This window comes from Castor canadensis, chromosome 14, assembly GCF_047511655.1.
Source record: "Castor canadensis chromosome 14, mCasCan1.hap1v2, whole genome shotgun sequence".
Lineage (NCBI taxonomy): Eukaryota > Metazoa > Chordata > Mammalia > Rodentia > Castoridae > Castor > Castor canadensis.
Window position 1 is genome coordinate 109,415,468 of NC_133399.1, and position 14,753 is coordinate 109,430,220.

Sequence of the window (14,753 nt, forward strand, 5' to 3'; positions counted from 1 at the left end):
GGACAATTCATTTAAATGGCTCTTAGTGTTCTCATCTATGAAGCAGAGTAAATATGAAACCTATGGATTATTGTTATAAGGGTGAAGACCTTCTATGACCATAAGTATTCACTGTACAACAGTAAGTTAACAGTTACTCTGCACCTTTGGTTTCTGTCTGTGGACTATGGGGCTGCTATAGAAGGTCTTTGATTCTGTTAATCAAAGAACAATGGGACTTTTATAGGTTTTCCAGAACACTGGCTAGGGATGAGCTGGTTCCTGTGCTCTACTGAGTAAGGATATGGGCAGAAGGTACTGATTAGTCTTTCTTTTCTGCCACTTGTTAATATAGTAACTTCTTTGTGAAAATTTTTCTCAGACAGTCTTTGCCTTGTGCATAACACATATAACCCTAATTTAACTTTTAAAAAAACTCTTCATAATTGAGATTAAAGTGGTCTGAGCCCCAAAGTTGTCCACCTTTACCTACTAACCACACAAGGACAGACACCCTACACTGTCCACACATTAACACAAACAAAAGGTGGATTCCTGCACTGCCTTCCCCATGGCTACCCAGGAGAGATTTACCTTTGATGTTTGTGAGCAAACAGAAGAAAACAGCAAAAACAAAGAGGACTCTCATGTTTTAAGGCTCTTGTGGACCTTTCTGCCTTTCTGTGTCTGAAAGCAAGAATGATGAATGTTACAGTGATGTGGGGTGAAGAGGACAATGGGACCTTTATAGGTTTTCCAGAACACTGATCAGGAATGAGCGAGTTCCTTTGCTCTACTGAGTAAGGCTGTGGGCAGAAGGTACTGAGTAGTCTTTCCTTTCTCCCTAGAACTAAGCATTTTGGCATTCCCTAGAAGTAAGGGTTCACCAATAACTTGGTGTGTGAGTTCAAAGAGGAAAGAGAGGTAATACTGAGGAGTGGCTACTTAGTGCCAGGTACCATGATAGGTGACAGAGACATAGTTGTGTAAAGGTCTGTCCTCTGCCTCCAAAAAGCTTTCAGTTGGGGAATAGCCACCAAAGTTGAGCCCACAGAGAGTCTGTGACTCAGAAATATCACTCCCACATGCATAACCAATGTAAATAAAGGCCCAGGTACACCAAGAGGCAAGTAAAAGAATGTTTATTGTGTATAAGTCATTAGACTGTCAAAAGAACACAGCTTCAATAGTATATTATGGCAGTAATTAAATGACTAATGTTTTCCTATTAGTTTTCCATTCATTTAAAAAATGGAAGAATCCAGGCACAGTGGGTTATGCCTGAAATCCTAGCTACTCCGGAGGTGGATATCAGGAGAATCATGATTCAGTGTCAGCCTAGGAGGGAAGTTCGTGAGGCTGCATCTCAATCAATAAAAGCTGGGTGCAGTGGTGCTCGCCTGTTATCCCAGCTACACCAGAAGCATACATAGGAAGATCACGGCCTAGAGATCAATATGAGTTGTTACCCCAAAAATAAATAAAACATAAAGGACCGAGGGATGGCTCAAGTGATAGAGTGTCTGCCCAACAAGCATGAGGCCTAGAGTTCAAACATTAGCATTGGGTGAACAAAAAAATGTGAGAAAGGTAATTAAGGCAAAGAGGGGTGAATATGATCAAAGTACATTATATGTATGTACAGAAGTGAAACCCCTCACGTTGTGTAATTAATATGCACAAATAAAATTGTTTAAGGTAAATAAATACAGATATATATTTTTACTAAGACAAAAAAGAAAACTACAATGACAAGAGCAAAACTATAGATGCATACATGAATGGACCTCACAAATAGGCTTAGTGGAAAAGGAAAGCAAGATGTAAAATAGCATATTATTCTAAAACGTTGCAAAACTAAATGATTCACCTTAAGCCAGGATGTTTTCTTCTTTGGGAGAAGAAGGCAGACTTCTTCCTACTTGAAGTGCTTGTCTAGAGGAGACAGGGAGTCACAAGGTTATGTCGGCTGCACATAGAGGCACATTTGTAGGGCCCTGTGGGTGAAGAATGGAGATGACAATCCTCGGATTAGAGGACGTAAGGTAGTCTCCACTGTCTCCAGCACATGGCTGAAACCACTTGATCCGTGGTGACCTTCACGCTCCATCCATGATGCCAAAATATAAGCACAGGAAGGAGAAAGGACTGTGATGGATGCATGCTTCTGATAAGCTGCACATGGCTAAAATTTTAGAACAAAAACTATACTTCGTTGCTCATATATGTCTCTGTAATTAAGTATGTTTATATAGACACTTAGGACATACGTAATTACTCTACCTCTGCGGGGTATTATTAACTTATTAAACAGTTCTATTTAATTATTGTAAAAATATATGACCATACATATCAGCAATCCAGGCAATTTGGGAAGCTGAGGCAGGAGGATCACAAGTTCAAGGTGAGCCTGGTCTACATAGTGAGACCCTGTCTCAAAAATACAGAAAACAAAGGTCTGGGGGTGTAGCTCTGTGGCAGAGAGCTTGCCTACTGTTTGCAATGCTCTTTGTTCAATCAATGGTACTGCAGAAGAGAAAAACCACTTATTTAAATTAAATATTCTCTCAGAAAAAAATGGAAACTCTTCCAAATATTCTCAAATTCATATGACTTTAGTAATATTTCATTAATAAGACTTGCTGATTTAGTAAAAAGTGGATAATCCTTTAGAAATGTCATCATTAAATACAATGCAGACACTTCCTGATTTCTTAATATGCTTGCTTGAAAATAGTTTCTAAAATTCTGTGGATAAGTTAAAACCTTAAAATTACAGTAAGGTAAATTAAATGATAGATCATTTCTCAATAAGAAAAACTACTCAGACCTTAATTGCTAAATATAATTTAAACATATTTATTCTTTAGCTTATTAAAGATGAACTAAAGATATTTGTGTCCGGTGGTGAACGTGTCCTGTGGTATATTTAAAGATACTCTGAAGAAATGTGCTTTTTAAGGACTATGAAATCATCCAATTCCTAGTTTTCACTAGGTATTAGGGTTACTAAAAGTTAAAATTCTTATTAGCATATATGATGAAAATCCCTGGAAATGAGAAAATGAGGGGAGACAATTATATGTGATATATGTCTGAAAAGTATTATGTATTTTTTAAAATATGTAAGTTGTGGTGGTGATGAACCTTCTCAGAATTTTTTTGGGGAAAATATTTCTTCTTTTTTTGTGGTACTCTGGGTTGAATGCAAGGTCTTGTGTTTGTTAGAAAGGAGCTCTACCACTTGAACCACCTTCTCCACTGTTGAAGAATAATTTCTCCAGACACAAAATCCTTTTTGGCAGTGAAAATTTAATCTTTACCTCAAACAGAACACAAAACAAAATGTTTAACTATATGCTTTGAAATACTTTTTCTTCATCTTTTTAGTGTCGGGACTTTTTATTCTGTTAAAAACTATTGAGCATTCTAGGTAACTTTAATTTATGAAGGTACTATGTATTAACAGTTATCACAATTGCAATTAAAACAGAAATGTTTAAAGTATTTGCTTATGTTCTTTTTAAAAATAATAAAACATTTTCCAGTTTTATGTAAACATTTTTGTGAAAACTACATTTTGCAAAAGTAATAATTATTGCAAAAAGAATTATTTTTCACTTTTGTAAATCCCTTCATTTTCTGGATTCTATACAGATATCTGCATTCTTAAATCTACCTCTATATTCAAACTGGTACACTACCACAAAATCTCTTCCCTCTGGAAGACTCAAATACATATTTATGAGATAATGAAAGTATAAAAGACAAATTACATTTTAGTGTTATTATTAAAGTACTTTTCACTTTATCAACCTATTTAAAAGATACTGAGAATTCTCTATGGTCCTCAGATCTGCCCTATGAATCATTGCTTTGAACAAACGATGATTTTCCCAGAAGAGAGTAAAAGATATAAACAGTGTACTGAGCAAAAAATGGTAAAAACAAGCTAATTCCAAACAGGGACAAAGTGTGCTTGTGTAATACTATATTAATATTGTTCATATTATGATGAACTTTACTTGCTGATATTTAAAAGGAGTGTAAAATATTTAGCAGTAGTAGTAGATAGGTTGAGAAATGGTGATTTTATTTTACTAATTGTTTAGGAGAGAGACTAATGTGTTAATTGTGCACATTAGTTTGTTAGGTTTTCATGGTAGAGTTTTTATCACAACCCGTGAAGCAATGTAACTTTCAAACTGCCAGAGAGGAAAAAATAGAAAAGGAAACAAAGAAAAATCAGTATCAATTTACAGAAGATCAAAAGATATATTTTTTTTAAAAAAAGCATTGAAATAAGAAGGAAAAATAGAAAGACATTACATATTGGAAACAAGTCCCTACACACAAAAAATTCAACACATAAATGAACAAAATTTAGAAATTAAAAGATAACAATTATCAGATTGTGCAAAAGAACTCACTCCATATTAAAGTGGGATTGAACTTGTTGAATGAACACTATGAACATCCATGGAATTATCACAATGAACCCCTTCATACTATCAAGGTATGCTAATTAAAAAGTGAAATTTTAAAAATAGGTAGAAAAAGAACTCACTTCAGCTTTGTACTGTTTAAAAGAGAAACAGTGTTTAATAATTTGGAAAAATTTAAAAGAAAGGATTAGATGTAGATATTAGGAGAGTCATCACCAAATGAAAGCTAGTATAGTTTTAATTTTTATCAGACAGTAAAGTTAAGAAATAAAAAATATTATTAGATTAGAAAAGAGGGCTTATGCACTATGATAAGCATTTCAGTTTACCAGAAAGACATAACAAGTTTAAATTTGTGAGCACTTAACAAAATGTCTTTAACATATCGAACAAATATTAGTATAAGCAACAGAAACAGTGTTACAAATTCACCTTTACAGGGAAGATTTCAAACACCTCCATTAATCTTATGTATACTACATAATTTATATTTTGGTGTGTATCACATATTCCACTACAATTTATATTTAACCCTTCTGATATTTTAGTACAAATATTATAAATTATTTAATTATAAATATATTATAAATATTACGTTTATATTTTTCAGTTAAATAAGTAATATAAAATTACCCTTTATAAATACCCAAAAGCTAAAAATTACACAGAATGAAAAGTCATATCCTTTTTCATGTCCCACTGAAAGTATAAGATCACATTCTCTCCAAATGGATAATCAATAAGCCCTACCTGATTTTTTTGAGAAACAGATATGCCCTCTTTCCCAATAATGGAAAGCGCATATTCAACATCAACTAAATGCCAATGTCTACAAGTGGCTGTTCATGGATCTCTTTCCATATTCAACAATTTCTGCCCCCTCTTTTTGCACCTGTGTTCCATATTTTGAATCTCTAAAATCATTATAAATTATAATTACACAGTAACTATTATTTCTTTTTATAAAATTATTCTTGTTTGTTCTTATACATTGTCCTTGCTCTGTGAATTTTAAAATCAGCTAATTAGCATCGTGAAAATCTACCTTTTTAAATCTAAATTTCTAAACTTTCACTAGTCTATGGAAACTCATATTAGCCAAATTATTATTATTTTTAGTGGTATAATGATTTTTACTGATTCTAAGATAGAAATATTAACTTGATTTTCCTTCTGGAAGGAAGCTATTAAACGTTATAACACTAGTAAAGAACTCAGGGTTCAAGGTCAGATTTCTGATTATAGTTTAATATATAATAATTGTAATTTAATTTATAATAAACTTTATTACAATTGTCATAATTCTACACTCATTTTCCTCTTAATTCATCAGGGATCATATTAGCACCTTGGTAAGACAAAGGTAATTTGCTTTTTGCAGTAGGAAAGCCACATTAACTACCTCAAAATTTTCTTGACAATTGGTACAAATTGCTATGTAAATGAAATATGATGAGTAATTAACTATTATCTAGAGGGAAATACACAAAAATCTTTGAGACTTCCCAAGACATTTTTGCTAACAATGACTCATTGAGGAAAGCCCCCAGCTTTTGCTAACTCAGGACTGTGTTATGGTTATCAATACAAGACCCAAAAACATGAGGTTCTTTCAGTCATGGGACTCTGAGGTTGTCTGGACAGGTCAGGAGCACTTGACAGCTTTCAGTGGTTGGCATAGACAAGATCAGTCTTCACCAAGAACAAATGGAGGGAGAACCAACAGAAGCTGAGTGTGGAGTTAATGTGAGGTCTTCCTGGAGACTTGCATGCCTGCATCCTTAGGGAGAAGAGATCATGGAACAAAGGTCAGAAAAGGTAGGCAATGGTTTTCCTTCTACTAAGGGGTGTGGGCAGTTGTGTGATTACTTGAAAAAAAAGATTTTTAGGTCAAAGTAGATTATACTAGTTACACAAGAGTAAATAAAAGATCAATACAAACTGTTTTTTCAGGGAACAAATCCTCTGAAACTTTAGTCATTTTTATTTTTACTAGCATCGTTACTGCTCTTCTCTGGACCTTGATCCATTAAGCACTAACAAAAGAAACCCTCAAGTGTACACAGAACATTGTCAGGCATTGTCTTTGTGTAACTCATAGGCATCCATTGTTCATTTTATATTTTAATTAGTATTAGGACCACGTTCAGGTATTATCTTCCACTTTTAGTCACCTGTAAAACAGGAAGCTATAATTTATTCAACATTATTGTGTCATTTGTTTTCTCTTTTGCAGAAACTTCAAGGAGGCTTCTGCTGACTTAGCACCATGAAATTAATTTTTCATTGAACTTGTTGACTTCATCTTTCCAGTCAAGCCAGGTAAGCCCACTTCATTATCTTCCCTTCATATCTGGGTCCTCTTTCCTTTCTCCAACCTGTTCTACTCTCAAAAGATTGCATTGTTCCAATGAAAAACCCAGCATAGGATGGAAAGATATTAAAGGAAGAGTTCCTTAAATGCTATTTGCATCTTCAGGCTCCCTCTATTGGAGGCACTATGAAGAAACTGAATCCTACGAAGAAAAGTGGGAAAAACTGACCTTTTAAATCAATTTGCTGATTCCTTTACAAACACAACTCTGTTTCTAATGTGTCCAAGCAATTTCTAAAGTTTAGTGGTGTTCCTAGTCCTAGAGACATTCTGTCTTATGACTGCAAAAACAGGGAAAGAATAAGCCTAGACTTTTTAGAAGGAAGCATTCATGTTCACAGTCATGGCACTGCAGAGGAAACTTGGAAACATATTCTGCCTCATATCTTGGGCAAATTGTACGAGGGTTGTCAGGAGGAAGTAAGACTGATGTTTGTCCTCTGCCTGGTGTTCATCTCTTGCGTCCCAGAGCTCGGCTGAGGATCACAATAGACATTTGACTACTTGTTTAGGCAAGGTGAACCTTGCCATCCTGCAGAAATCTGAGACTTATAGCATTGTGTGAAGGAAGTTGCAACAGCTTAAAGTTTCTCATACTAAGTTCTGCCAGGGAGTAACTGACTATGTACTAATTTATAGAGGGTTGAGTTTGGGGAGGAAACTTGTGATTTCAGCTTTTTAAAGTTCAGATCCTCACTTACATGTTTGTTCTTCTCAGTTTTGGTAATCCACAGCCTTTCTGGTTTACCTTTCCTTAAAAAAACCAACTGTCCACCTTCTGAGGGATGGGAGAAGGGTTAGTCAGGCAGGGGAAGGGAGTTTGAGTCCAGCTGCTTGTTTGGGCAGAGTTCTTAATCTGCCTGCTTTCAGACCCACCTGCCTCCAGGCTTATAGGTATGCAGTGCCTCAAGTGCCCCAATCTTCTGGGGCTGTGTGCACAAACAGGAAGGGGTTCGTTAGAGCTTCTTCAATGTTCTACACACTTGATACTGTTATTAATAAAATTATTATGTAACAAAGACTATGTATTTATTTGGATTTTATTAGTTTTTTTATTCCTAAGTGTTTTCCACCAAAAGATGATATCCAGAGCACAATAGGACATAAAGTTCTCATATTTCTCAGGCTCCAACCTGTAAGAAGTATGTCAAGGGCTGGTGAAGTGACTTATGTGGTAGAGCCCCTGCCTAGCAAACAAGAGGCACTGAATTTAAACCCCAATACTACCAAATAAAAAAGAAATTTCTCAGACTTTTCTTAATTTGGTTACTTGACAGTTTTAAGTAGTATTGTTGAGGTACTTTGTAGAATATCCCTGAGTTTGCATCTTTCTGATCTATTTGTCCCGATTAGACGGGTTGTGGTGTTTGGGTAGAAAAACCATCGTGATGAAGAACCAGTCTCAGCACATCTGATCAAGAGTCTATGTTAGCCAAGTTATGGAAACAGCCAAGATGCCCCACCACTGACGAATGGACTAAGAAAATGTGGTATCTATACACAATGGAATTTTATGCAGCCATGAAGAAGAACGAAATGTTATCATTCGCTGGTAAATGGATGGAATTGGAGAACATCATTCTGAGTGAGGTTAGCCTGGCCCAAAAGACCAAAAATCGTATGTTCTCCCTCATATGTGGACATTAGATCAAGGGCAAACACAACAATGGGATTGGACTATGAGCACATGATAAAAGCGAGAGCACACAAGGGAGGGGTGAGGATAGGTAAGACACCTAAAAAATTAGCTAGCATTTGTTGCCCTTAACGCATAGAAATTAAAGCAGATACCTTAAAAGCAACTGAGGCCAATAGGAAAAGGGGAACAGGAACTAGAGAAAAGGTTAGATAAAAAAGAATTGACCTAGAAGGTAACACACATGCACAGGAAATCAATGTGAGTCAATGCCCTGTATAGCTATCCTTATCTCAACCAGCAAAAACCCTTGTTCCTTCCTATTATTGCTTATACTCTCTCTACAACAAAATTAGAAATAAGGGCAAAATAGTTTCTGCTGGGTATTGAGGGGGTTGGGGGGAGAGGGAGGGGGCGGAGTGGGTGGTAAGGGAGGGGGTGGGGGCAGGGGGGTGAAATGACCCAAGCCTTGTATGCACATATGAATAATAAAAGAAAAAAAAAGAATAAAAAAAAGAGTCTATGTTCTAGCATTGCTATTGTAATTATGGTACCATTGAGCCTGTAGTTAAGGAGCACTGCTTCTGTAAGGTTATCTTCTCCTTGCTGTACTTTTTATAACAATTCAATGCTTAACTGTTGGAAATGGTGGAATGTCTCAAGAAGTAGAGTGCCTGCCTACCAAGTATGAAGCCCGGATTTCAGACCTCAGTACTGTCAAAATCTCAAAATTATTTTAAAGCTTACTTATGCTACAAGGATTCCTTGGATTATAAGACAATAAAGAAAGTCAGGGTTTTGAGCCACTAAAGTACTCTATTAGTTGAGCCATTTCTCCCCTTCTCATTCATTTTTGTAGACTGTTTTGACTTGGACTCTCATTAACTACTTACGCTGCAATCAGTGGGTTGGTTTCAGTAATCTTTGAGTTCTGATTCTGTAGGTTAATGGCTAGGGGTCATTGCTCCATACCCAAGTCATTAAGGGCACTGTTGATTTCTGTACATTCAAGGAATTTCCTCCTTCTTCTATGCCCTGTAAGGAAAGGTTGTATGTGTTAAGAAAAAAAGAAGGAAAATTTCATTAAACCACAGACATTAGAACTTATTGCGCTTCATCACGGTGGTAAATTACAGTCCACAAGACAAAAACTGACTCAGCCAGTTTATTTATGACCTGGGAGCTTAGAATGTGCAGTGGTAAATGGTTGAGAAATTTCAGAAGAAAAATATTTGATTATACATGGATAGTATACAAAATTCAAATTTCAGTGTCCTTAAATAAAGTTCAATAGGAAGACAGGCATGGTCCTCACATAATGTCTGTGACTGCTTTCTTTCTAAAGGCAGAGATGAGCTATGATGACAAAAAATATGCAACTGTCAAAGCCTGAAGTTTCTATTACCTGGTCCTTTATAAAGAAACCTTGTAGGTGGCTGCAACATAGTCTGGTTCCCTTTCTGATGAAAGAACTTTGAGTCAATGAAAGCGCCTAATTTGACTCCTGACATGACATTATGAGTGTATTTTTCTTCCTTTCACATGATATTAATAAAAGTCTTCTTATTGACAGGACAAAACATTACAAGTGTGCAGCAAATGTTATGCAATAAGCATTGAGGGAATGAAAAACTAATGTACTGAATATTGAATTCTGTGTCTTCTGTGCTCTGTGCATTGTGTATCATTTCATAAACTGTAGTGCTATAAATGTCAAAGCCATGGCACAGAATAAGCACCAAACTTCCTATGCTGTAATGAATTAGATTGGGAAGAAAATTATATGTGATCAAGAGGTGATATGTGACTATATCAGTTCAGAAAGCAGCATGAGAGTGAAAAGAACTAGAATAATGATGAAAGTCAAGAGCGCCTGAGAGAAAATGTCAGACAACCACCTGGAGATGCTGAATAAGAAGGGATTCCATTAGAGCCTCTGGCTTTTAAAGGTACTGCATTGTGGTAGAAAACATAAACAACTAGGAATTAGGGAACTTGGCTTATAATGCCTCTCCTTGCACAACTGTAGTTATAGGGAAGCAGGTTTTAACAAAACAAGAATCAATTTACAGACATAGTACATTCATATTCATATTCATATTCATATCTATATTTGCCTATGTATCTTTCTATTTATCATCCATCCCATCTGCCTATGTATTATCTACATAGCTTTCTGTCATCTATGTATTACATATGTATGTATATATCTATTATCTATCTACCTATTTGTGTCTTACCTTCTGGCTATTAAACAAATAGCTGTGGCTTTCTGTTTTCTTGACACAAAGTAGGATTGTCTTCTTATATATTTTTAAAAATAAGGTACACCCATGAGACCTGCTTGGCTAATGAATTTTTAAAAAACTGATATCTTTTAGAAGTAGAGCACATAATTGTCAATTAGAGTCTCATTGGGGCTCTTTTTTGCCATGACTTTGATAACCTATGTTGGTGACTGATACATCTGCTGGGTCTGTTCAACTACCATGAGCACAGCATCCCTGTGACCTTGGTGGGTCTATACCATCAATAAAATTAAGACTGCTCACTCATTTAAGATGGCAAGATTTGGATGGCATTTTAACTATAACACAATGTCACCAGGTAAAATTTGAGACACCCAATTAAATCTAAATTTCAGTAAACAATAAATAAACTTTTAGAACAAGCATGACAAAAATATTACATGGGTCATTCTCATACTATTTGTTGTTTTTATGTAATATAATAACTACAATTATTTTCAGAGATTATCCAACATTGTATTTGGAACAAAATCAAATTATGCTGAAGTCTGGCTTGGAATATTTTACATCATTCCTAAGTCTCATCTTTAAGGAGGTCAAAAGTTCCTACCCCATTACTGTTGCTGTATAGGTACATCTAGGATAGTATGAGTGAAGTCTGTGTTGTGACATCTGGAGAAGAGAAATTGGTTCATGTCATTTGCCATTATTACTCCTGTTGTGAATGCTTTTATGCACAAGGAAATGGTTTATAAGCCTCAAACTCTGTACATGTGACCTATCACAATTATTAATTACATGTATCATCAATCACAACTACTAGTTAAAGGTAACCTTGGATAAATCTTTAAAATTTCTTTAAGCTTTTCTTTCCTTATTTGTGAAATGGAGCATGTTTTACATTCTGTGCTTTTTCAGCCATGGCATTGTTCTGAGGTTACATAGTTCAGTGCACGACTGGATTCTGAACAGTTTAACCTACTCCAGACAGCAAGGTCATTTGCCATCTCATCTCACCGCGTTGAGTTTTGGTTTACCTGGTGAAGTCTGGGTAAGATACATAAGGAGAAAGAGAAGGAACAGCAGTCTCAGGTTGTGAAATGAATTCTTTGGGTTGTGGGAGGGCCTGGCAGTGTCTGTGGATGGCTCCTTTCCAGTGCACCTCAATGGCAGCAGGTAATCGAGGAGAATGTACCCATTTCAGCTAGAGAGGAAAATAATCCTGGTACAGACATTCAAATTATGGCCTGGGTGTAATTTGAGAATGTTTATAAGTCACAAGATTACAGGTTCAAATTTCCTCTTGTCAAAACAAGAAGGGCTTTATCGCAAGTCACCAATTTCTAATGGGTTTTCATTTTTGGTTATGATTGTGAGGATTATTTTTAGAAGAAATCATTATACAACAGTGATTTGGAGGGTCACCTATTTAGTCATCTGCCCTTATTGTATCATCTTTCCCTTTAAGAATACAAGAAAAAAGCCCTTTTCAGAAGCTAAAAAGGAGGAGGAAGTTTTTAAAATGGAAATGACCACCACCTCTCCTTATTCAATCTAAATACTTCTTTTGCTTCCTAATAAAACAGAGGCTACACCTTCATGCTAAGCAAGCTCCTACAAAGTCTTACATAGACCTCAACAAGCAAGGTAAGAGAGGCCAGATAATTTTCTAATACAGGTGTTGTATCAATACATTATTTGGGCAAAAGAGTTAAATAGTATAAGGGAAACAATTGAAACATTGACGTTCCTCTTTTTCTCTTCTCTCCTCCCTTTGATTTTGCTTCTCTTTTGAGTTATGTCTCTCTCCACTATACTGAGTTTCTAATGTAGCAAGTACTGTTTTCCCATCTCACACTATCAGCACCTTGAAGAGCACCTGAAGTAGAGAAGGTGCTAAAGTATTTGTTCTACAAATGAGCCACTATTACGAAGAAATCTATTCATGACTGAAAAAATAAGCTAGAAAGGATTTAAGGAAATTTTGTAGTATACATGTTTATATCCCTTCATAGTTCCTGTATTGAAGTGTTATTCTCAAGGCAATGGGGTGAGCTTGGTGAAATAAGAGTGAGTTTGGTGAAGGGTTTAGCAAATGGAGTTATGACCCTCATCTGAAAGAGGCCAAAGGTGCTCATTTTTCCTTCTGTCTTGAGACGGTGCTGTGAGAAGGCAGCATCTACGAATACCTATTAACTAGAAAGTTGACTCTCACAAGATGGGCAAAATCTGCCCATCCTTTGATCTTATTCATATCAAACTCCAGGACTATGAGAAACAATTTTCTGTAACTTATAAGATGATCAGTTAGTAGTAGTTTGTTATCAAGTTTGAAGGCACTTAGACAGAGGAGAAGAACTTGCATGAAGGATAAAAAGAGACTCAGGAACCCCAACTTCCCTATTTATCTAGCAGTGGGCCCTTTAATAATTTGTATACTGTTGAGGAGTCAAAGTAGCTTGTGCTTGAGAGGTAGACATCAAAAGAACCATCCATACTCTGAAGTAGATGGTGATTTTTAGAGGGATGGAGACAAAAAGATTTTTACTTAATATTTAAAGGTTCTGTGGAGTCAGATAAGCCTGGGGTTAATTATTTGCTGTGCCACTGATTAGTTGTGTGATCTTCTGCAGAGTTGACTTTTTAAAGCTCCCATTCTTCCTCTCTTAATTGTAAATTGTTGCTTGAGTTATTTAATGCCATAAGTTGGCCATTGTTCCTTCGGGTTCATTGATGATGATAGTACGGCCAGCTTTCTACTCTGTGTCTCAGAAAAAGGGACTTTGTGGGCATCAGTAGCTCACACACACCTCTATGTGAAGAGTATTTTGCTTTGTCAAGGATCACCACTATGAGTTGTATCCTAAACTGGGAAAAGAGCATTTCAAACAGCTTTTTGGTCCCTGAAATCACACAAGATGATAGTTTCTTTAACAAAATCTGGAATGCCTCAGGAAAAGGCTGAAATTTAAAGCTAAATGAAGAAAAATTGTGATTTTTCAAGCACATAGGTTTAGAGGCTTTTGGTCAGACTTTGAAACTTTTTGGTGTAGGAGAAAGACAATCTTAGATAAGAGAAAGAATTGCAGACACACACAATCTACCATTGAATTTCACTTATTAAACATTACCATAACTTAATAAAATAGCACCACACCTGTTCTATCACATGATTAGTGGGAATTTTCTTAAACACCATTCCTTACTTTAATCTTAAAGTTGGCATCTTAATTCACACAACTTCCATGTGAAATAGTTGCACTAAGCAAGGCAAGGCAGGCAATAAAACCCGTGATCCAGCACACATTTGAGTCTTGTCTATTCATAAGAAAAATTTCTTTCTTTCTTCCACCAGCTCTTTTATGCGAAGTGTTTTTTTGAGATAGGGTCTCCTGACATATTTGCCTGGGTCTGGCTCTGAACCGCAATCGTCTTGATCTCTGCCTGCTGAGTAGATAACAGTATAGGCGTTTGAGCCACAGGCACCTGGCTAAAAAAATTTCTTGCTGAATACAGAATAATATTTGCAGAATAAAGAACACATTTAAAGGGATATAAATTATAGTGTGTATGCATGCATGAATGTGTGTATACACCTCACATGTCTGAGAACTGAAGAGCATGAGATTTAGAGAATGACTACGGTTTGTGAATTAAAGATGGTCTAAGTCACACTTTCCTATCAAAGAGGGAACAGAAGTGGCAGTGTACGTCATGATAGATCGAGTGACTAAATGATAGTACTCACTAAGCAGGGTGGCCAAATGATCTATCATCCAATGAGAACATATTCTACAATGAAAAGTTATATTCTTGATAGTTACTACGGAACAAGAGACATAAACTGGGATTGTGCCAGGCAGCATAGCTTATATTACTTCTTTGCCCCTAAGAAAGTTCTCCATTAGTATCCACACTTCTGCACTGCAGGTTAGCCAAAACCTTGAAGGAGATCATGCTCTCTCCATCCCATCACCACCCTGGAAATAACCAACAACACATCAGCTGACTAGAAGGGTCATCTAGGACACAGTAATATTGACAATGCTGGCTTATCTTTGTAACTATCC